The following is a 23,479-nucleotide window of genomic DNA, read 5'->3' as shown; positions in this document are numbered from 1 at the left end:
TGGAGGTTAAGCAGAGGTTGGATGGTCATCTGTCATTGTTGCTTTAGTTGAGATTCCTGCACTGCAGTGTGAACTAGATCCCCCCCCTCCCCGGGTCTCTTCCAACTCTACAATTCTGGAATACTTCCATGTGGCCCTCTACAAACAGTTTAGGACCCAATACCTGTTAGAGGGGGAGAGGAAATGGAGAGATATGAAGCAATCGAGTGCCATAGGGTGGGCACGTGTGTGTGGAAAGAATAGTAGTAGACTATGCTGTGTTTATTCCATTGTTTTTGTTTTATCCCCGGTGTGCCCACCATCAGAGGAAGCCCCTCTCCCCTTTAGTAGAACCCTTCATTGAAAAAATGGGGGGGGGTAGTCACCCCTTTAAAAATCCACATCCTTAAAAATAAAAAGTCCATCAAACTTAAGGTTAAATTGCCAATGACACCTGTCAGCCTAGTCCTTCTTAAGTGACCTCCACAGTCAGTTACGGACTCATTGTTAAAACTTCTTCAGTGTATCTGAAGAAGTGTGCATGCACACGAAAGCTCATACCAAAATAAAAACTTAGTTGGTCTTTAAGGTGCTACTGAAGGAATTTTTTTATGTTAAAACTGTGTTTATGGAAGACAATCTTACTTGGCTAGGAGTAATTGCCAAAGAAGAAGAAATCTAAGGTAGTCATGTGACATTGACAAGGGACTTTCTGCAGCAGGTGTTTGTGCAAAATTGCAAGTGAAAATGCTATAGCAAACAGCAATCTATTACAGGTTCCCCCTCTCATACCACTTGTTTGCCATCAGTTTAATTCTCCATTTAAGAGTGTCTGAAACCGGTTACCATGTTTTATTCTCATTACACAGCAAGATAAATGACCTGGAGAATTTTGATGTAATTGATTATTTAACCAAATTCATACACCACTTTAAAAACCTCTAAGTAGTTTACATGTATGGTTGTGCTGCAACATTCAGAATTCAAAATCCGATAGCACAGCTATGCTCCAATTCACACATTAAGCCTATGAGGTGTGCAACAGGTCAATTTCTATTGGAATTTGCAAAACTGAATTCCTTAAATATCGCTAAATGTTATACTAGTGCATAAAGTGCTACACTGGCTGCCAGCTTATTTCTTGAGTAAATTCAAGTGGATTCCACTGCCCCACTCCTTTTTTTTCCACATTAAAAGCTTATTCAAATGGAAATGGGTACCAAAAGACTAGCCACAATGAAAACCTTTAATCAAGGCAGTTAAAGTAAAACGTAGTTAAGCAGAAATGCCAAATGTAGAATGAAGTGCACTTATTTGAGGTTTGAGAAGGTTCTAACAAATTGAGTAAGGACGACTACGGTATATAAAAGCAATTTGCTGGGAGGTCCTGAGGTGATGTGTTAACTTTTCTATGTGCCACACCTTTTGATACCAAAATTCATTGGCGAGATAGTCTGTGTCTTGTAAAGTTTTGGCTACTTCTCATCAAGGTTCCAAAAATCAGAATATTAGAAGTTCTTTGTGTACTGTCAAATAATAAGGCTTAATTTTGCATCTGGAGACAACCACTGTTTCAGGACTGTTAATATTTCAACAAAAGCTTTTTGCCATACCTTTTTCTACTGTTTTCATCCCGACCACAAACGGAAAAAATGAAGATAATGACTTGGATCTCTAGCCTTTTATAGAGGATGAGGTGGGCTCAGATGCAACACCAAACCAGTTTGGCATTGTGTGTGTAAACCTGCTCTAATTTTAGAAGCATCTGCTTCTGGCAAGCCAACATGTAACCAGGAAATACAGCACGTTTTATGGTTTATCCAAATGTGCCAGGATCACAAACCAGCTGGAAGTTAGCTTGCTTGGACAAATCATTACGTAAAATCCAGTGTTCATCTGTTTTTGGACAGTGGCCCACTGTACCTAAGTGAAGCAAACACTTTCAATATCTTTGTAGCAGAGGGTGCACATGAGATCAAGCCACGTTTTCCAGCACCAAAGCAATTTAATGCTGTATACCAGGCATGTCCAACAGGTAGCTGCGAGTAGATCGCAGTCTCTTGGGAGTTGGCCACCTCTGCTGTATAGCAGTGCCTGATTGCATTTGTAGTTCCCCAGCTTCCTAGATAAAGCAAGGGAGGGTCCCCCCCCTTAAGCAAAGGCAGCATGTATACCGGTAAGGTGCAGTGACCTTTCTGTCATGCTTCCCCCCCCCCCAAAAAAAAGACTGTGGGATGTTCTTTATTCAGTACTTAACACCATCTTTTAGCCTTTAGGAAGAAACACCATTCTTAACTACCGTAGTAATTTTTGGCTGTATTTGAAGTTGGCTTTATGTGGAGTTTATATTGTTGGACACTGCCAAGTGGGAGGAAATGTGTGACATTAAACTAATAAATAGGCTTTCAATTAAAGTTCAAGCACTGCATGTTTGTATCTTCAAGATCTACACCACTCTTGTTTAGAGCTAAACTGACTGTGCTTGGATGTAATCTTCACCAATGAGCAAAGCATAATACATACTCCCAATATCTCTTGCAGCTCTCCCTTACATTACTTATGGCATCATTAGAAATAGTCACTGAACCTTTCGCCTGAAACTATCAAAATATTCCCCCATTGTGTCTCAACTCCATTCCACCCCCCACCCCTTTTCAGAATGTGTGCACACAGGAACACACATGTAGATTGTGTGCAAGTGGAGATTCCCCTGTACCTGGTTAAAACATGTGTTGTTTCATCATTTAGCAGTTTTAGCTATCATTTTTAAGGCTTAACATTTAGGCAGTAGAGCTTTGAAAAAGCTTTTTAAAAATCAAGAGTCTTTCATTGCCCTGCTAAATATTATTTTTGTAAGCTGGGGGAAACTGAAAACAAATTTAAATAAAAAAATTATTTAAGATAATCTGAATATACCAATGGGAAAAAGATACAAAGGTGCATTTTGAAACACTGATATAATACAATAAACCATTTAGTCTTCTTCTTTAATTAAAAAAAAGGTTCAGTAAAAACATAAGGCGCATGAAAGGTCAGTATTTTTTTCTAGCAAGAAACCTGAGTTTGCTTATTGTTGCACAGCTTTTCAAATATTGGCACCAATTTAGTTACTGCTACCCTCATTTCTTTCTCCACATCAAATCCTGAGCTGTATTTGCTTTTTATGACAGCCAGACTCACATAGATGGGATGTTGCAAAATTAATCAGTATCTTCAGTGCTCTGTTACTCAATGGTGGGAACTCTTGTTTTACTGAATTCCAAAATTTTGGCACTAGTGTGTCTATAAGCTTTGCTTTTAGTGAAGGGTCCGATGAAAGTTGTATCAGTTCCACCCCTTCTACAGTACTAAATATGAAGGAGGATCAGTACCAAAGGGCTCTTGAATCCACTGAAACCTGTCACCATTTTCAAAAAAGTACTTATCAAAAGATGAGCTAAATGTCCACTAATTAGTGGAATAGTATCTCTCTTGCTGTAGAACTAGGAAGCAGTCCATTTCTCCTCCTTCATTAGTTTTTCTCTTCCAAAGAAGAAGTTTATTTTCAAAGGCTGAAACTTTACAAGTGAGTCTAAGCAAATGAGTTTCACTCCCTTGTGAAGACTTACTGAACAAGTTCAGCTTTTTGAAAATATCAGAGAGATAGGCAACTTTTAGCAAGAAGTACGCACCCAGAAAACATTTAGCACTGGCATGGTTTTCTTGGTCAAGGTAAGAATGGAGTTTTTGACTAAGTTCAAAAACAAGAGTTAATACATTTCCCCAAGAGAGCCATCAAGTACAACTGTAAAACAGAAGAGCCGTATGCCCATCTCAACACATTTTATTGACAAATCTAGCTTTCTGAGGTTGAGTTCGGATGAAGTTAACCACATTTAGCACTATTTGCAGAACTTTGTTCAAATCAGCACCCAAATGCTGAGAAACAAGTGCTTCCCTATGGGTAGTATGATGTGTGTAAACTGCATCAGGGGCTCTGCTGAGAATGAGTGCTTTTAGGCCACTTTAACAGCCTGCCACTGAATGAGCACCATCGGTGCGCACACTGACACAATGAACCCAGTCTATTTTATTTAGTGCCATGAAGTTGTCCACAATTCCAAACAAATCTTTGTCTGTTACTTCTACATTTACAGTGGTACCTCGGTTTATGAACACAATTGGTTCCGGAAGTCTGTTCATAAACTGAAGCGTTCATAAACTGAAGCGAACTTTCCCATTGAAAGTAATGGAAAGTGGATTAATCCGTACCAGAAGGGTCCGTGGAGTACTTAAACTGAAGTGTTCATAAACTGAAGCATGGGTGTAATTGGTTCCGGAAGTCTGTTCATAAACTGAAGCGAACTTTCCCATTGAAAGTAATGGAAAATGAATTAATCCGTTCCAGATGGGTCCGCGGCGTTCATAAACCGAAAATTCATAAACCGAGGTTCCACTGTATGTCCCTACAAAAAAAATCTTCCACCATTTCATTTAGATCATCAAATTGCACATAGCAGATTAGATGAACATCTCTATTGTTATCAGTGGACACATTGAACTGCAAACCAAAGTCCTTCCTCCTCATTTTTTTCTAAAAGCTGCTCATTAAGACCCTCTCCTAAATCTTGAATTTGGCAGCTGATTGCATTGTCAGAGGATACTCCAACCACAGTAGACAACATATCAATAGTGTTATTCTGCTATTGTATGGGTTTCTTACATTTTGCGACCCGGTAGGTTACTTTATAGGATGCTAAAAGAGCTTTACTCAAGTCTGGTAACCTTTTTATTAAATACTGATTCTTTCACCTGACTTAGTTTTCTAGAGAAATATTCCATTACTTTACCCACATCATTCTTATAAACACTTTCTAAGTGGCGTTTCATTTTGCAAGGCAACATGCATTCAATAGGGAGCATTTTCAAAAACAAAACACACTGTGGGTGCTCTTCATTGTTCACACTAATGAAACCAAAATAACTTTCATCTTGTTTTCTGTATTTGCGGCTCCTTTCTTCATCAACTTCTTCGTCATACTCAACAAGTTCTCGCTTTTTACTAGTGCTTGCCAAACTAAAGAATCTTTCCATATTGCTGTGTTTTAATTTAAGCATGGGACCGACCGGGGTGCAAGAAACTCTGGAAGCAGAAAAAGCAGCATAGCAGGAAATGTTAGGATAAAACAGACATCAGTTGGCTATACTTACAGGCATAAGCAAATGTCATCAGTGTTGACACCTGCCTTGATTTTACAGATTTTTTAAAAAATTGTTATCCATTTTTATTTATTTATAGGGGGAAGGTGTGACAGGGAAGGGGGCACATACATGGAGACAGAGACTGACAGAAATGGAGAGGGGAGGAGGAAAGCAGTATCAAAGGTCTTTGGAGCAACAAAGGGATGAGTCTCCTGAGGGGGCTGGGGTGGGCAAAGGGACACAGTGAAGGAATTGAGGGCAACCAGCAGCAGTACCTGCAATATCTTTGCACAGGAATTGCTCCAGTTCTACAAAACCCAGCCAACACTTGTGTGAACTTGTGTGATTTCACCAAGGAGAAGGGGAAGGTGACAACAAGAATGAAGAGGAGGACAACTCCAAGGAGGGAAAGGAAGGAAAGCCGTGGTACCCTTGAATATTCCTCAACAATTCCTCAATTGGAGTCAAAGATCACCAGTTAAAAACCATTGTATTATGGCAACTCGGTGAAGGCACTTAACAGAGAAATTATCATGTTAAAAATTAAATACTATACCACACCAGCTATCTCATCTATTAAACCAGTCAACAGTCACTCCGTAGAATGTTAGCTAGACATCACAGGGAGAGGAGGAGATATGGGACCCCATATTTGCCATAAATATCTCATTTGGACTAAAGACTTGTACATATTTAGCTTTACAAAACAAGTCTAGGGATCATTTGAAATTGCTACAGGCTCTCATTATCTTCACTCCCACCAATCCTACTGAAAGCTATTCATACTTGGTGCCTAAAATAAGATTTCACTAAAAATCACTGGGCAATAAAAGCCACTTAACTAGAAAAAAGTTTTCAGTCTCATCACACCCATGAGCATAAACATGGCTTGCAGTAATAACATGTTGTTCAGATTTATGGGTTGTGTTCATTGCACTTCTCCCATCAGTGCAAAGACTTTTGGTTTCACAAAAATTCCACCTCCCTCTCTTCTACCCACTTCCACTCACCATCTGGAGTGGCTATATGGGGAGGGTGCAAGTAGAGAAGTGAAGGCCTGGGGAAAAACAGGTTGGGTGCTGTCTTTCTCTTTTCCCCAAAAAACCCTTTCCCCAGTGAAAGCTTTTAAATTATGAAATTTTTTCTTTTAGGATTATTAAAATGTTAAGACATGATTTCCAAAAACTATGTAACAGGAAGGCTCTTATGTAAGACTATTTCCACTATCAGATTATTGCATTTCTTGTACACGGAGGACAAGAGCAAGATGCATTTTGGCCTCTAGGAGGCACTGCCATTAACACAAAAGGAAGATTCAGTGCATTCTTTGTGGGCTTCCCCTTGTTAGCAAGGTTGGTGGGTCGTTTTCTGTCCTCTCGTAGGAGAAAGTACAGAGGAACACAAAGAATCTGAAATTGATCAAAGGCCTCTATTGTGGTTCTACTTGTAAGCTAAAGTGGTACCTCAGGTTAAGAACGGTTTCAGGTTAAGAACGGACCTCCGGAAAGAATTAAGTTCATAACCAGAGGTACCACTGTAAAGTAAAACTTTGTTTCTCAAGTAACAAAGTAACTTTTGATTTGTAAAGGGTGATAGGGGTGGGCGGAAGGACTATGTATTTTTCAATCTCCCCCTTCCCCAATATTTTTTTGTTTTCTCACATGGTTTCAAAATTTCTCTAGGTGTGGGGCATGCACGGGGAGGGGAAATTTCCACTCTGCACAAACAGAAATCATTATTCTTACAGGCCACTGCATTGTGCCTCTTCTTCACTTGGCAATGAAATGTCAGCCAGATGAATGAATATTCCCTTGCCACACCTGCAGTTTCTACAGAATCATCTCCATTCATCTGCAGCTGTTCATACTACTCACCCAGATGCTTGGTCTTCCTAGTTGTCAGTGATGCTCAAAGCTCTGGATAACCGTCCAGGCATCTGCTAAAAGAATATATCCATCGTAACTTTTACCTCCTAAAAAGTTTTACATCAGGCATCCCCAAACTTCAGCCCTCCAGATGTTTTGGACTACAATTCCCATCTTCCCCAACCACTGGTCCCATTAGCTAGGGATCATGGGAGTTATAGGCCAAAACATCTCGAGGGCCACAGTTTGGGGTGCCTGTTTTACATGTACCTAACTCTCAAGAAAGTACAAAATCCATGGGCCGATGTTTAAAATGCCAATGACATCAGTCACAGCAATTCTAGAGCAAAATATATCATTGTATCGCAGCAGACATTTAACAAGTATTTTCTTATGTATGTTCCTCTCGACAGGATCCAGAAGAAAGTTGCATTCTCGCCTCTGGGTTTAAGAGAGAATTACTATACCCCTTTGTGTTGGCCACTTAAAGCACCACCAGCCTTAAGAGGGCAAAGCTAAAAAGGGGGGAATCTAGTGCCTGCAAAGACTTTGACTCCAAATACTTAGTTCACACATTGATGTTTATAACTTGGCAACTACTAAATCCACTGATCTGCAAACATGCATGCCAAATCAAGAAACAGACTGAACCATATAAGCCCAATGCTTTTCAGATTCATCAGTTGCTGTATTAGGCCCTTTTGCTTTAAATCCTTCCTACTCACAAATCTAGCACTGTTTCTTCATATTTTATTAATCAGCCCATGTTCTTACCCTGCATCTCCTACACAGGAACAAAGCTGCCCCTTATCTTACTTAGCATTTTGTGCAACACTGGTACAAGATACTGGCCATAAGCAAGTAGTCTCAAGCGATGATTATCTAGCGCAGGCAGCCCCAAACTTTGGCCCTCCAGATGTTTTGGACTACAATTCCCATCTTCCCTGACCACTGGTCCTGTTAGCTAGGGATCATGGGGGTTGTAGGACAAAACATCTGGAGGGCCGCAGTTTGGGGGTGCCTGATTTAGCACCATCAAATTACGTACATGACACTTAATAAAGAGAACTGTGCGAACAACAGGTTGCTGCAGTATTTTGAGAGGCGAGAGATGCATACATGCATATGCAATAATATGCAGCAAGGGGTTAGGGGCCAATGACTTCTTGGGAAAATGGGTGGTACTGAGAAAGGATTTGAAGAAAAATAGTAACATCATGCAGGCGTCCTTGGAGAAGTCATAGACATCAAGGATAGCAAGGAAACATAGGTAGAATTGTTTAGAAGAGGGCTTTGTAAGACAGCACTGGAGGGGAAAGAATCACAGGCAATGCTGTAATGGGAAATGAGGGCAAAAAGTAAACTGGGGCAAGGTCACTGAGTTTTAAGTAAGGCACTTGGGATGGATGCAAAATAGGATGAAAAGCTAATGTAAGGGGCTCATTGCAAGCTCTGAGGTGAAGAGACGGTTTCAAATGATGTTCTAAAGAAAGGATTGCCATCCATTCTTACCTTCTACCTAAAGGAATATTGCTTCCAGCTACAGAACACTTTGTGGAAGGCCTTGCGGGTAAGATGACAAGGGTTTTGCTTTTACTGGAACATACCTGCAACAGAAGAATTAGTTAACTGGCTACTTTTGTTACTATGGCTTTCGAAGAACACAAAACTAGCAGCAAATATGTTTCCAATGGATTCAACCTTATAAGCCAAGGCAACTGTGGCAAATTTTGTCATAACATGTATCAAAAGCCCACTAATCTGAAGAATTGCAACACTGGTTTTTCATTATGTCACTGTTTGTAGACCAAATTAGGGGGAATGCACCATGGGAATACTACTAATTCAATCGATATTTATTGCTTTCTTCCCGATGCTAGCAAACAAAAGGTTCTGGGCAGGTGTGTGTTTTAAATTTAAATTCCTGTAGCATTCAAGCAGCATTTTCTGTCAGTTTTTGTAGTTCCAGAGCACTATCCTGACCCTCAAGTTCTACTCTAGAGACTCATACTGCAGAGTGAACATTGTGGGAAGGTGCCACAGATGGTTCCTTGTTCCCCAATATCCTCACACAATATATTTTTTAGGACCCATCCTATTTTTTATGATTGGAAACTGTGTTTTAATGCTGTAACCTGCCCTGGAACCTTGGGGCGAAGGGTTGGGAATGAATGAACGAAGAATATTTATTATTTCTTGTGGTCCAGTGTGATGGATGTTTATGTTGTTGTTTAGTCGTTTAGTCGTGTCCGACTCTTCGTGACCCCATGGACCATAGCACGCCAGGCACTCCTGTCTTGCACTGCCTCCCGTAGTTTGGTCAAACTCATGTTCGTAGCTTCGAGAACACTGTCCAACCATCTTGTCCTCTGTCGTCCCCTTCTCCTAGTGCCCTCAATCTTTCCCAACATCAGGGTCTTTTCCAAGGATTCTTCTCTTCTCATGAGGTGGCCAAAGTATTGGAGCCTCAGCTTCACGATCTGTCCTTCCAGGGAGCACTCAGGGCTGATTTCCTTAAGAATTGATAGGTTTGATCTTCTAGCAGTCCATGGGACTCTCAAGAGTCTCCTCCAGCACCATAATTCAAAAGCATCAATTCTTCGGCGATCAGCCTTCTTTATGGTCCAGCTCTCACTTCCATACATCACTACTGGGAAAACCATAGCTTTAACTATACGGACCTTTGTCGGCAAGGTGATGTCTCTGCTTTTTAAGATGCTGTCTAGGTTTGTCATTGCTTTTCTCCCAAGAAGCAGGCGTCTTTTAATTTCGTGACTGCTGTCACCATCTGCAGTGATCAAGGAGCCCAAGAAAGTAAAATCTCTCACTGCCTCCATTTCTTCCCCTTCTATTTGCCAGGAGGTGATGGGACCAGTGGCCATGATCTTGGTTTTTTTGATGTTGAGCTTCAGACCATATTTTGCGCTCTCCTCTTTCACCCTCATTAAAAGGTTCTTTAATTCCTCCTCACTTTCTGCCATCAAGGTTGTGTCATCTGCATATCTGAGGTTGTTGATATTTCTTCCGGCAATCTTAATTCCGGCTTGGGATTCATCTAGTCCAGCCTTTCGCATGATGAATTCTGCATATAAGTTAAATAAGCAGGGAGACAATATACAACCTTGTCGTACTCCTTTCCCAATTTTGAACCACTCAGTTGTTCCATATCCAGTTCTAACTGTAGCTTCTTGTCCCACATAGAGATTTCTCAGGAGACAGATGAGGTGATCAGGCACTCCCATTTCTTTAAGAACTTGCCATAGTTTGCTGTGGTCGACACAGTCAAAGGCTTTTGCATAGTCAATGAAGCAGAAGTAGACGTTTTTCTGGAACTCTCTAGCTTTCTCCATAATCCAGCGCATGTTTGCTATTTGGTCTCTGGTTCCTCTGCCCTTTCGAAATCCAGCTTGCACTTCTGGGAGTTCTCGGTCCACATACTGCCTAAGCCTGCCTTGTAGAATTTTAAGCATAACCTTGCTAGCGTGTGAAATGAGCGCAATTGTGCGGTAGTTGGAGCATTCTTTGGCACTGCCCTTCTTTGGAATTGGGATGTAGACTGATCTTCTCCAATCCTCTGGCCATTGCTGAGTTTTCCAAACTTGCTGGCATATTGGGTGTAGCACCTTAACAGCATCATCTTTTAAAATTTTAAATAGTTCAGCTGGAATATCATCACTTCCACTGGCCTTGTTATTAGCAGTGCTTTCTAAGGCCCATTTGACTTCACTCTCCAAGATGTCTGGCTCAAGGTCAGCAACCACACTACCTGGGGTGTACGAGACCTCCATATCTTTCTGGTATAATTCCTCTGTGTATTCTTGCCACCTCTTCTTGATGTCTTCTGCTTCTGTTAGGTCCTTACCACTTTTGTCCTTGATTATGGTAATCTTTGTACGAAATGTTCCTTTCATATCTCCAATTTTCTTGAACAGATCTCTGGTTTTCCCCATTCTATTGTTTTCCTCTATTTCTTTGCATTGCTCATTTAAGAAGACCCTCTTATCTCTCCTTGCTGTTTTTCGGAAATCTGCATTCAGTTTCCTGTATCTTTCCCTATCTCCCTTGCATTTTGCTTGCCTCCTCTCCTCCGCTATTCGTAAGGCCTCGTTGGACAGCCATTTTGCCTTCTTGCATTTCCTTTTCCTTGGGATGGTTTTCGTTGCTGCCTCCTGTATAATGTTACGAGCCTCCATCCATAGTTCTTCAGGCACTCTGTCCACCAAATCTAAATCCTTAAACCTGTTCCTCACTTCCACTGTGTATTCATAAGGGATTTGATTCAGATTGTATCTTACTGGCCCAGTGGTTTTTCCTACTTTCTTCAGTTTAAGCTGGAATTTTGCTATAAGAAGCTGATGATCTGAGTTACAGTCAGCTCCAGGTCTTGTTTTTGCTGACTGTATAGAGCTTCTCCATCTTTGGCTGCAGAGAATATAATCAATCTGATTTCGATGCTGCCCATTTGGTGATATCCATGTGTAGAGTCGTCTCTTGTGTTGTTGGAAAAGAGTGTTTGTGATGACCAGCTTGTTCTCTTGACAGAACTCTATTAGCCTTTGCCCTGCTTCGTTTTGAACTCCAAGGCCAAACTTGCCAGTTGTTCCTTTTATCTCTTGATTCCCTACTTTAGCATTCCAATCCCCTGTAATGAGAAGAACATCCTTCTTTGGTGTCATTTCTAGAAGGTGTTGTAGGTCTTCATAGAATTGGTCAATTTCACTTTCTTCAGCACCGGTAGTTGGTGCATAAACTTGGATTACTGTGATGTTAAAAGGTCTGCCTTGGATTCGTATCGAGATCATTCTGTCATTTTTGAGATTGCATCCCATTACAGCTTTTGCCACTCTTTTGTTGACTATGAGGGCCACTCCATTTCTACTACGGGATTCTTGCCCACAGTAGTAGATATGATAGTCACCCGAACTGAATTCACCCATTCCCTTCCATTTTAGTTCACTGATGCCCAGGATGTCGATATTTATTCTTGTCATCTCATTTTTGACCACATCCAGCTTACCTCTATTCATGGTTCTTACATTCCAGGTTCCTATGCAATATTTTTCTTTACAGCATCGGACTTTCCTTTCGCTTCCAGGCATATCCGCAACTGAGCGTCCTTTCGGCTTTGGCCCAGCCGCTTCATCAGCTCTGAATCTACTTGTACTTGTCCTCCGCTCTTCCTCAGTAGCATGTTGGACGCCTTCCGACCTGAGGGGCTCATCTTCCAGCGTCATAACTTTTATATGCCTGTTGTCTTTGTCCATGGAGTTTTCTTGGCAGGGATACTGGAGTGGCTTGCCAGTTCCTTCTCCAGGTGGATCACGTTTAGTCAAAACTCTCCACTATGACCTGTCCATCTTGGGTGGCCCTGCATGGCATAGCTCATAGCTTCTCTGAGTTATTCAAGCCCCTTCGCCATGACAAGGCATTGATCCATGAAGGGGGATGGATGTTTATAGAATTAACAAAACTATCTATCCTGGTGACTATTGGATGGATTTCCCCCAAATTGATTTTTATTGTTAGTCATGCTTTTATACTGTATTTTATGCTGCTTTTATGTTGTATTACAATTAAGTGTTTTACATTTGTTGTTAGCCACCCTAAGCCTGGGTTTCTGAACCAGGAAGGGCGGGGTATATATATAAAAAAATATTATTAAAATGTAAGAGAGAAGACATGATTCTCTGTGAGGGGAAAAAGAACTCAAAATAATTTTATGGCAGCAAAATTTGCAAAAAAAAATTAAATGTGTTTCTTTTTCAATGCTCAGAGAAATTGTCTGAAGGTACCTGATGTAGTTCCAGAAGCTGTAAGCAGACCTGGCCGTATATAAAGGCCACTCTGAACGTTTTTAGGAGGGGGGGGGGGAAGCAGGGTATAAGGCTGTGCGCGCACTGTGCATTTAAAGCACATTTCCTCCCTCAAATAATTTTGGGTCCTGCAGCTTTTTAAGGGCTGCTGGGAATTATAACTCTGTAAGGGGTAAACCACAACACTCAAAACCCATTGAGTTTGCTTTTAAAGTACAGTACATATGCAGCCCAAACATAAAATACAAGGGAACATGCCAGGCTTTCATATCCAACTCTTAACTTATTTGCACTGCAAAATTAACTCTTGCTGAGCAGTGAAGGACAAGCCATGCAAACGTGGATACTGGTTAGCCCTTTAATATGTTTCATCGTCTTTCGCCTGTATTCACAGGCTGTGAACTCCTGCATTGCAGGGGGACTGGACTAGATGAGCCTTGGGGGTCCCCTCAAACCCTACAGTTTTACGATTTAGGCTGGTGACTGAATGCATGGATTCGACTGTTAGGATTTTTATAACCTGAGCTGCTCCAGCAAGGGGTACTATGATTTGTGTACATCATGTGAGTGTCGGAGATAAGAGCGTGAGAAAGGAAGTCTGTCTTATCTCTTCCTTCCGAGTACTGTTGGTAGTTTACTACTTTATTCACAGTCTTATGGACAGAGAATCCATCCAGTACGCCTGTGCTCACTGAACACCAGTACACAACGGCGTAGTTACGCAGAAATGAAACTAACTTCCAACAGTACTCAGAAGGAAGAGATAAGACAGAGAGTGAGCCACAGGGAACGCTCTGGAGATATGGGGAGTCCGCAGCCTCCCCAGGGTGTTTTCCAACATCAATGACACACTTTTTTTTGTTATTAAATGCTCTTTCTTGAATGAAGTTGGGGCCCAACGCATGAAACTTAAGGGGGTGCGAGGCGGCTATTTTTGGGTAGATCAGGCATAGGCAACCTTGGCTCTCCAGATGTTTTGGAACTACAACTCCCATGATCCCTAGCTAACAGGGCCAGTGGTCAGGGATTATGGGAGTTGTAGTTCCAAAGCATTTGGAGAGCCAAGGTTGCCTATGCCTGGGGTAGATGAACTCATCACGCGAAGCCTGCCACTCACCCACCCCTCCAAGTCACGGGCATCAATCCAGCGCCACAGTCAATATGCACACCGAAATGGCCCTTCCTGGGCCAAGCAGGAGCTCCATCCAGCACGTGTCTCTCACGACAGGATCCGGAAGCAGAGAGCGGCAGCCCTGCCCCGGGTTTCAGTGAGAGGAATCTTCTGCCCCCCTGTGTTGACCACCTCAAGCACGGGACGCTTGAGGTGCGCAATGTTTAAGGGGCTCGGGGGGGGGGGGAGAGACCCGGTGGAAAAAGACCCATTTCAAGGCCAGCTCCACCTTGCACGCGGCCATGCTTACCTCCAACCTCGGGAGGCCCAGCAGCGTCAAGCCACCCCGACCAACCAGCCCAGAAGTGGAAAGGGCGCAAAGGAGGAAAACGCGCCTTCAGCGGGTTTATATAGAGAGCGGGCAAAGCCGATCGCGCGAGACTTACGGCCCGGTGCGCGCGCAATGGATGAGAACTACGCTTCTCGTGGAAGAGATTTTTTTGGGGGGGGGGAGAATTCGTGCACTCCTGGCAAGAGCCTCTTCCGGCTGCGACGCTGATTGGTGGAGAGGAGAAGGCACGTGACTTATCAGAAAGAGAAGGCGGGATTGGCGAGGGAGGTCGGCTCAGCTCTAGGCATAGAATGCTAGAATGGGAGAGGTTGGAAGGGATCCCTGAGGGTCATCCAGTCCAACCCCCTTTTAATACAGGGAACTTGGTCAAACAGGACAGGTGGAAATGGAACAGGACAATGTGGAAATGGAAAAGGAAGAGGGATGGAAAGGGGAGTGCTTTTGATTACACGCTGAGTGCATGTTCCGCTCTTACAGCAGGCGCTTCTTGCTTTAAGAGGGAAGGGATATGCTGTCCATTATCTGCGCATTGCAGGAGGATAAAGATTAAGAGACGGTGGCTTGCAGTCGCCCTGCTGTGTAGCCCGCGACTGGTTTCCCCTTCGTGGCATAGGGAGGTGGGGGGGGGTGGCAGTTCGCCATTGCTTTGCATTATGCTATTTGATGCGCAGTTTTGGCCCACGAAATAAGTGGAACTGCAACGTAACAGTACAAGGCGTTACTTTGTTACAATCTCCGCCATTTCTAGTTGCAGTTGGGCTTCCGCCTACTGTATTTCTCTCTGTTGTGTACAGTATCTGGTTTCAGCAAAGGCTGGATCAAGCAGCCTTGCTAGTACAGTATTTCCTTCTTAATCCAGCTCTCCCTTTCTAGATCACAGAATCGGAGAGTTGGAAGGGGCCCTGAGGATCATCTAGTCCACTGCAGGAATTTGCAGCTTTCCCGTGTGGGAATCGAACCTGTGACCTTGGCATTATCAGCACCATGCTGTTTATAGTAAATTAATTATTATTTTTTATAAAAATGCAAATTATTGGTCTTTCCACCGACATTTGTAGTTTGGTCTGGATCGGTGATGTGGGCCACAGACTTTGCCAGCTACATTTTCAAGGGCACAACCATCCTATTTGAGAGGGGTGGGAATCTACGGAAGAGCAACTGCCAGATGCAGAGCCCTGCTGTCTGGTTGTGGCCTGAGTAAGCAGGACACCAGCAGCGAGGCATTTGCACTTGCCGTGTGAAGGGAAGCTTCTGGAAGCACAAGTGCCATCTTGCAACTAAGCCAGGCTCTGTCTCCACTGGCAAAGCAGCAAACATGCAAGTTCTTTTTTAAAAAAGCAACTTTAAAAATCGTTCTAGATTTTTGTGCACAAGGACCAGCAAGGCCCAGAGATAATTGGAATAATAAATATGAACACACTTCTATCCTCCGCTCAAAATTACCACATGAACTTTTATGAAGAATGCAACCCATAAATAAAAGCTAGTTGAGCTGCAATTTCAATTTGGAGTCCCTGGCTGCTGCTATTGCGTGGATTTATGGTTACCCTATACATGTTGGTCTTGTTAGACGATGCTGAAAATAGCACGTAGTATGTCTTCAGCCCACATACTGTCACTATTTGACTTCCACAATGCATATGCCCTGCAATTAACATTTCTAGATTGCCGTATACAAATACTGGATGGGAAAAGAGCACACAGAAGCAGTATGTATTTTACAAAGGCAGAAGAACCCTTTTGCACTCGATGTCAACCCTTCAATGATAATGTGCTATTTTTGTTTCTTAAAGGCCACTTTCCAAATAGTTACACTCCTCCTCTTCCCCAAATGGTGGGAAATTTGAGGGGTGCAGAGAGCAATCCTGTACCCGGCAGTAGATACATCACTGTGCCAAAGGAACTGCCATTGTATCCAATACTAATCCCAAGGACGGAAACATACGGCTAGAAACATCCCAGACACTATGAATAGGGCAGACTGCCCCCCTGTCACAGTCTCTGGAAATATTACTAAAACCTACCAATCAGGAATGGTACAGGTGGTGCTGGGACCTTTTTCTGGCTCTACACCCCCAGCACAGGGGGGTGGGGGTGGGGTGGGAAAACACAACCAGGCAAAGTGTCACAGGAATATTCAAGAGACCTCTGTTGTACTGTCTGCTAAGGCAAACACAAATGTATAGAATCACTAGTTTAAATCCCTCTAGGACAAAAAATATTTTGTTCCCCAACCCCCATGAAAAAGAAACATGCAAATAAAAATGATATTGAGTGGAATATCGTTTCTGAACATGTGAGGTTTTAAATTGCTATCAATTTAATTGCCCTGAATTTGTTCATGCCCCTTTTCCTAGTTTACTTGAAAAAACAAAAACAGAACAGCAACATGTCTCTTCCATGGTTAATTTATGTTTTATCAATTTTCCAGGAAAGGTGGGGGGAATCGTACGTTCCTGGGAAGGATATATATATATATATATATATATATATATATATATATATATATATTCTTGGTTTACAAAGGTATGTGCAATGTCTCTTTTTTCAAGTTACATTTTCCACAGGTCAGTTTCATTTGTTGAGACATTAGGGTTACATTAGGAAGAAAAAGGGGGGAGGAGGTGGAGGGGGCCATGGTGGGTGGGGGTGCGGAGGCGATATTTCTGTTTTGCTTAATGTATGTGTGGGTTTTTGTGTCAGTGTAGTTTGTGCAGCTTCTCTTTGCTATTCGCTTGTGTTCCTTTGGTGCTGAGAGAAGTTGGGGTTGGCCTAGGGTGCGGTCACTTGTTTGTGATTGGCTGTGGTGAACTTTGTTTTCGTGTGTGAGTGGGGGTGGGTGGGTGTTTTTGAATCAGGTTAGCCATATTGATTCATATGCTGTTGGTGGTTTCGTGTCGTTGTCTTGTTGGGCTGTGTATGTGTTAAAGGGGAGCCATACCGGGGTGAAGGTATCTTCTTTTATTTGTCCCTGTGTCAGTTTCAGTTTATCAGTTAATTTTTCTAGTAGGGCTGTTTCCCATACTATTTGGTACCATTGGTCCATGCTTACTCCTGACAGGTCTCTCCAGTGTCTGGCTATAATAATAATAATTTTTATTTATACCCCGCCCATCTGGCCAGGTCCCCCCCCCCCCGCGGCTGTGATTGCTGAGAGTAGGTGGGTTATGAGTTCTTTGTGATATGAGTGGGCATTATTGTCTTGGAGTATGTTTAGTAGAGACAGTTCTGGGGTGATTTCTAATACTTGCTTAGTTATTTTACACATTTCCAGTATGGCTGCTGTCCAGAACAGTTAACAATTTCTGTAGCATTTGTTGTTTAGTCGTTTAGTCGTGTCCGACTCTTCGTGACCCCATGGACCATAGCACGCATAGCATAGCATTTCCCTATTTTAAATGACTCCAATGCTAGTATAATTTATGACTTCTTCACTGAACGGGTTACCAAATTATTATTAGGTCACAGCTGCAACTTTATTCAAGCTTTTACACCACAGAAGGCAGGGAACATTTTGAACCAACTAGCAGCTGCAATAAAGATAAATATTATGTACGCAAAGAAAGTCAGTCTCATTGGGACTCTCTCTACAAAGGCGCTAATTGGCATGGGGAATACAACTTTATGAAATGTAATTAAGTGGCAAGGTAGGAGAAGGAATGGCTATACTGTACTATAAAATAATCATACTTCAGGGGTATTTATGGAGAATCAGACCAACTGCAAAAAGCTGCTGTAAATAAAGGTAGATAGGAATAAAAGACCCTAACTTGCTATTAGCACAAAGTGTTAACCTGCTTTATGCATTTGGTGATGTCTTGTTCTGTTTGATTAATTTGGCAGGTCAGTGTGAGGCTGCCTACTGTCTAATTCTTAGATAGAAAACAAATCCATTTGCTAGTCCCTTCTCACTATGGAAAAAAACCCTGGTTTCTACCCTCTTAGTTTATGGCTGAAAGGACCACTGTGGACCTTCATGGATGGTCACAGGTGAACTTGAGTGGGCATGGACAGATATGCAGTACCATCAAAGTGACGAGCTTAAAAAAGGAAAAGGGCATGTACTTATGATGCTGTCCAAATTCATGAGGGCAATACTTACGGTAATTTCTAAAAGAAAAGAAAGAGTGTGATAGAGTTAAGGCAGGCATCCCCAAACTTCGGGCCTCCAGATGTTTTGGACTACAATTCCCATTTTCCCCGACCATTGGTCCTGTCAGCTAGGGATCATGGGAGTTGTAGGCCAAAACATCTGGAGGGCCGCAGTTTGGGGGTGCCTGAGTTAAGGCTTGCCAGTATCATTGTCCATCAGCCCATATTTCATTCATGTAACAAACAAACTACTTTGTAGGTGTGGGCAGAAAGTAATGGTATACTTCTGCATATAGTTGTCAGTAAATCAACAAGGGTTGTTGATTCCCAATAGTTTAACAAAACCACCACAACAAAAAAGACTCCCAATTAAGTTGGTTTTCTTGGCTGATTGTGCTTCTTCGACACTTTCCATTCAGATGAATGCCAAAACGGCTTACACACAGTAAGCAACAAAAGCAGGGACATAATAGAACATCATCGTTAGAGCACAAGTTATGTAATATCATTATCAAATGCAAAATATAAAAACAAGTATAAATAATTTATAATATATAACAATAAGAAGAAGACAGAAGCTAAACACGGTTGCATACATTGCCGCTGCCACCACTCCAGCTTAATAATCATGCACTTAACTTAGTCAGCATACAAGAGGATCCTGATTGAATAGAAGCAGTTGCTACAGAACCAGACTGCAACAGGCACCCAGTTTTCTGACCCCAGCCAAGTACATGTGCATTCATGGCCAGCAGACCTGTTTCCACTCAGGCTGCTGTCCCCCAGACTCAAGCTCTCACCAAGAGATTGGAATAAATGCTACACCTCCTCCCTTGGGAGTCCACAGTCTCACTGAGAACCACCATCCACCCCCCACAAGTAGCAGCAGCACGAAACAACGAGCAAAGGCAGTGATAAACTTGTTATGCCCTACTATCAGCACCTGGTTGTTCTTGTTTCAGATGACCTGCATGAGACGCTTAATCTCAAGAGTAATGGTCTGAGCACTACACTAGGCAAAAGATTCCTGCATTGCAGGGGGTTGGCCTAGATGACCCTCGTGGTCCCTTCCAATTCTACAATTTTGTGATTCCATGGATGTCTTAACAACTGGAAGCAAGGCACACACCCCATCACTCTACCCACCAGTTCTGTTACAACTCAACATTGGCCCAGACCTGCCAGGGAACAGGGTGATCTGATGGGGTCAGTGTGCTCATACTGTCTGTTGCTCAGGCTGTTCACTCTTGGATTAATTCTGTGTGCTTTTGGGAGGGGTGAGAAAGTCTGTGGCCTATGAATTTTGAGCTCCAATTCTATGCATGAGCTTGAAATGTAGATAAGGCGAAGCAATGTTAGCTAGTCCTGGTAGTTGTATGGCCTTGAGGCTCTTACTACAACCACCCACAACAAAATGGATATGTTCTGATAACATTTTGGTTGAGAGTATTTGCAGGCAAATGAGCAGCAGGCTGTGAAAAGGAAATGCAAGGGTGAGTGTTCTTTTGACCTTTCAATAAAAATTATATAAGCACAGTTGTGTTATAAATAGTTGGTTTTGACTTCCCAGAGAAAGGAAACACAAGGCTGTTTTGTTTGTTATGAAGGGATACAATGGGAACAATTGCTCAGTGTTCTTACCCTCCTGATACTGTCTTGAAGAATAAAATTTCATGCTTTCCCAGCATTTCTTTTTCAACCATTAAAAAAGAAAATACGTCTTTGTGATATGCACCCTGCCAACATTGCACTTATTTGTTACTAGTTTTCAGAGGGGCAGCTGTGTTTGACACAATCTCACAGCATCTTAAAAGACCAACAAACTTATTGTGGTGTGAGTTGAGCCCCCCCCCAGCCCCCACTTTTAAAAAACAAAACAAAACAACTTAGCATAAGTGGTAGTTAAACCAGAGTTTACAGTTCCTCAAGAAAGGTTGAAAGAAGACATGGCTCAAACATGCAAACATTCTGGCATTGCTAAGCTGATGAACACCTAGTAAAGGTAAAGGTAAAGGGACCCCTGACCATTAGGTCCAGTCGTGACCGACTCTGGGGTTGCGCGCTCATCTCGCATTATTGGCCGAGGGAGCCGGCGTATAGCTTCCAGGTCATGTGGCCAGCATGACAAAGCCGCTTCTGGCAAACCAGAGCAGCACATGGAAACGCTGTTTACCTTCCCGCTGTAGCGGTTCCTATTTATCTACTTGCATTTTGACGTGCTTTCGAACTGCTAGGTTGGCAGGAGCTGGGACCAAGCAACGGGAGCTCACCCCGTCACAGGGATTCGAACCGCCGACCTTCTGATCAGCAAGCCCTAGGCTCAGTGGTTTAACCACAGCGCCACCTGGGTCCCTCTGATGAACACCTATATTGGAATAAAACAAACCCGTTATCTTTATTAACCCCCAAGTGATTGGATTGGATTTTTATCTTGATGAGTTGTGATTTAGTGGTTTCATGCTGGCATTTCCTTTTGAATTTCCTTGGTTTGAGAATTACCCCTTTAAGGTCAGCAACAGAGTGTTCTGAGAGACTGAAATGCTCTTCTACTACCCTGTTTCCCATTATTTTAAGACATAGTCATAAAATAAGCCATAGCAGGATTTTTAAGCATTCAAGGAATATAAGCCATACACCAAAAATAAGCCATACTGATAGACAGTTTAACCTTGTAGGTTAAACTGTACCATACTTAATAAAAAATAAGACATCCCCTGAAAATAAGCCATAGTGTGTTTTTTTGAGGAAAAATAAATATAAGACGGTGTCTTATTTTCGGAGAAACACGGGTAGTTTCTGAATTTTTTTTTTTAAAAAAATGTTATTTTGTTGAAAGGCAAGTATATACATTGCATGGTGAAATAAAATCAATTCTAATTTTATTAACGAGAACTAATATATTAAACTAGCCTCCAGTTATGCCTGTTGGGCAGGAATGGATCATTAGTAAAACTGCCCTGTGCTGGAACACAAACAAAATATGCTGGATTTACATCAGATTAGTGATGCTAGTTTGCACTGAGTGGTGGATCCTTATGCTGGCTAGGGGAGCAGAATGGGTGGAGTAGGGAGTTTGGTGAGAGAGAAGCAGAACATCATCAGAAACTCACACCAGGGTGACGCTCTACAAAAGGCTTCCTCAACCTCGGCCCTCCAGATGTTTTGAGACTACAATTCCCAGCACCCCTGAGGTCCTGCTAGCTAGGGATCATGGGACTTGTAGGCCAAAAACATTTGGAGGGCCGAAAACAATTGGTCACACAACTGGGGTGGGGTACACAATGGAAGGCCTTAGATGCTGCTTACAGTGGAATATTTTAAAAAGGGATTGGGAACCAGATTGTTGGTGCACTGCAACTCCCATACTGCTTAGTAATTGACCATACTGGCTGAGACTAATCCAGTAAACAGTCGTAACTTGAAAGCGGGCTGAAAGAAAAAGCCTTGGTGTAGCAGCTGCCAGTTTAGCAGCAGTGAGATCACCTAGCTTCCTTCGGAGCGTGTTCCAATAAATTTGGTGGAACTTGCTTCCAAATAATCATATGTGGAATTGCGCTGCACAATGGTGGTTCTACAGTATGTACATTTAATGAACTGGGATAGCTCAGTCGGTACAGTGGATTGTGAGGCTCTTAATCTCTACGATCCGATGAACCGAGCTTAGTGGAGCTGACTTCTGAGTAAACTTGCCTAAGATCACACACATGGTTGTTCATCATTCAAGAACTGCAGCAGCAAGCAATGAATGGTAAGGGATGAATCAGTCAGAACAGAACACAGGGCATCGCCTCAAGCACAACACTCGCAAGACAAAGGCACTTTGCAGAATCAGCTGCACTAGGCCTACTTCGCAAACTCCTGTCTGTCCATGAGTATAGCCAGGGGGTGAAGGGGGCAGCTGCCCTCCCATCAAGTAGATAAAAAAACCTTAACTGACCAATTGCATTACAGATAACTCAGTTCTGCCCCCCCCCCATAAATCATGTGTCCATTCCTTCATCACATAACACTTGGGGGAGTTGCAAGAAAATGCATGAACCGTCTCCAGTGATAAATGTTTGTGTTGAGGTGATATTATGTCTCCTGCTGCTGGGCTTGCCCCACCAGAGCGAGGCAGTTGCCTCAGATGGCAGAGGCCAGGGACAAGGAAGTGGAGGTGAGATGCTGCAGACAGACTTGTGCATCATGCAGCGTGCCCTGTGTGTCTTAAACCTGGAGGATATTGACCAGTTTCAAGTGTTAAAAGTCAGTAAGATCAGTGCTTTTTTAAAGAAAAGGTGCCACACTTTTTAACATTTGGAGGGGGGGGGAAGGTGCTGGTCCTGTGAACCCTTGAGTAACCCCCCCCCCCAAGAGCACTGGGTAAGACTCAATTCTCAGGCTGCAAACACGACATTTTATATACCATTCTTTGAGAGGGAGGGTGCTATGTCATTCATGTGTTGCTTGTGGGTTCTGGGAACAGAACAGGCCCATCCTAGCCATAGAGGCTAGTGGCGCGGAGAACCACGGTGCCGGGCGCTGGAAGGGCGTCAAGTGAGCGCAGGGTTCCGGCGATCTGGCCAGGACTGCGCTCCTTCTCCGAGGACTCCGCGCTGCGCCTCCTTCTCGTTTCCCCAGTGCTGGGTTCCGCTCAGTCGAGCTTCGCCACCAGTGCGCGCACAGCGCCCAAGCAGCTCTTGCTGGTCCCGCGGTGCACGCGCTGGTGGCGAAGCTTGACTGAGCGGAACCCAGCGCTGGGGAAACGAGAAGGAGGCGCAGCGCGGAGTCCTCGGAGGTGGCCTCTCGCTGCTGCCGCGGTCCGCTTGGCACTCCCGGGCCCTTGGAGAGGCTCTGGAGGGGGGGCGCTGGAGGGACCTAGCGCCAGGGCGCTGGATGAGCTTAAGACGGCCCTGGAACAGAATGCTGCCGAAGAACCAGCAGGCCATCTCCAGCATTTTTAAAAAACGTACTGGGCACCTGTCCTCCTGTGTGGCCTTGGTTATATGTCTATTGATACTGGTGGTGGAAGAGCAGGATCAGTAACATCTCCCCCTTGTCCTTGTCAGCGAGGGAGATGATGTTTCTTTCTCCAGAAGCAAACGTC

At 43.2% G+C, this 23,479-nt stretch overlaps 2 non-coding genes across 2 annotated transcripts; both read right to left on the bottom strand.

Moving 5' to 3' along the window:
* Positions 1-7,420: 7,420 nt before the first annotated feature.
* LOC118084605 (small nucleolar RNA SNORA26) lies at positions 7,421-7,538 on the bottom strand. The gene has a single exon (XR_004692527.2). It is a non-coding gene; the product is annotated as a small nucleolar RNA SNORA26 (small nucleolar RNA).
* Positions 7,539-14,048: 6,510 nt separating this feature from the next.
* Positions 14,049-14,170, bottom strand: LOC118084606 (small nucleolar RNA SNORA26). Its single transcript, XR_004692528.2, has one exon. It is a non-coding gene; the product is annotated as a small nucleolar RNA SNORA26 (small nucleolar RNA).
* Between the last annotated feature and the right edge of the window lie 9,309 nt (positions 14,171-23,479).

The sequence above is a fragment of the Zootoca vivipara genome, chromosome 9, assembly GCF_963506605.1.
Source record: "Zootoca vivipara chromosome 9, rZooViv1.1, whole genome shotgun sequence".
Lineage (NCBI taxonomy): Eukaryota > Metazoa > Chordata > Lepidosauria > Squamata > Lacertidae > Zootoca > Zootoca vivipara.
The sequence above is the reverse complement of the archived record's forward strand: the minus strand, read 5'-3'. Positions and strand labels throughout refer to the sequence as shown.